The sequence below is a fragment of the Cucurbita pepo genome, unplaced genomic scaffold, assembly GCF_002806865.2.
Source record: "Cucurbita pepo subsp. pepo cultivar mu-cu-16 unplaced genomic scaffold, ASM280686v2 Cp4.1_scaffold000205, whole genome shotgun sequence".
Classification (NCBI taxonomy): Eukaryota; Viridiplantae; Streptophyta; class Magnoliopsida; order Cucurbitales; family Cucurbitaceae; genus Cucurbita; species Cucurbita pepo.
Window position 1 is genome coordinate 44,909 of NW_019646468.1, and position 1,107 is coordinate 46,015.

Here is a 1,107-nt window from a genome sequence, read left to right on the forward strand (position 1 = left end):
CACTTACTGAGTATTCTTTGAAATACTCAGGCCGTGTGCCACATCATTTTTCAGGTAAAGGCAAGGCGCACTTGTACGGAGGACGGCGGCATCGCGAGCAGAGACTGTGGCACGTGCATAGGGTAGATTCATATTTAAATTTCTAGTATTAAGTTAGAATAGGTTGTTTTGCATTTCATTGTTTTAAATTATTTTGTATTTGTTTTTGTTTTCTCTAAATTTCAGTATTTCATATTTAAACACGTAAGACCATGGCTGTGTTTTCAAGAGAATAAGTTGTTTTAAATTTTTTTTTGAAGTTTACGTTATCAATTATGTTCATGTAAGAGTTATATTTCTGCATTATAGATGAGCATGAGACGTTAGTAGCGACTCTGAGTATGTGGAAATTTAGGGTCGTTAGAAAACTCCTCACTCTCATCAGTTTCCTCATTTATGTCGTCATCCGTAACAATTTCTCCCTCCTTGATGGTCATAATTTAACAATTTCTCCCTCCTTCATGGTCATAATTCTTGCATTTGGGCAATCTCTACTATAGTGTCCTACCCCTTGACATCTCCAACACTTTAAATCTCTATTTCGAACATTAGACTTTTCTATTTTTTCTTTTCCTATTCTAGAACTCTCCCCGTTCTCAAATTTAGCTTCAGGCTTCTCATTAATCTCTTGATTTCTATTCTTATAATCAATGTTCTTACTATTCTTTTTCCATGTAGAAGTAGAATTGGGAAAAGTTTTAGAAGAATACCGTTGAGACCTTCGTTGGATTTGCCTCTCGATCTTAATTGCAATGTGCAACAACTCCTCCATCTTAGAATAAAGCTGTAAACAAGTCTTGTCTGCAATCTCTGTGTTTAACCCATTAAGAAACCGTGCCATGAGAGCCTCCATGTCCTCATCGAGATCAAGTCAATCCATAATGTATCCATCTCCTTGTAATAATCTTCCACAGATTTGCGTCCTTGTTTCAATGCTTGAAGCTTTTGCGCCATGTCCCGTTGAAAATATTGTGGAACAAAACGCTTCCTCATGGACTCTTTGAACTCGTACCATGAATCAATTGGTGCTTCAAGGTTTCTTCTCCTACTTGACATCAATTTATCCCA

The 1,107-nt window shown here is 36.8% G+C and overlaps 1 pseudogene; it reads right to left on the reverse strand.

Annotated features, from left to right (window-relative positions):
- LOC111784463 overlaps positions 1–1,107 on the reverse strand; it is a 7,605-nt pseudogene extending 6,498 nt beyond the window's left edge.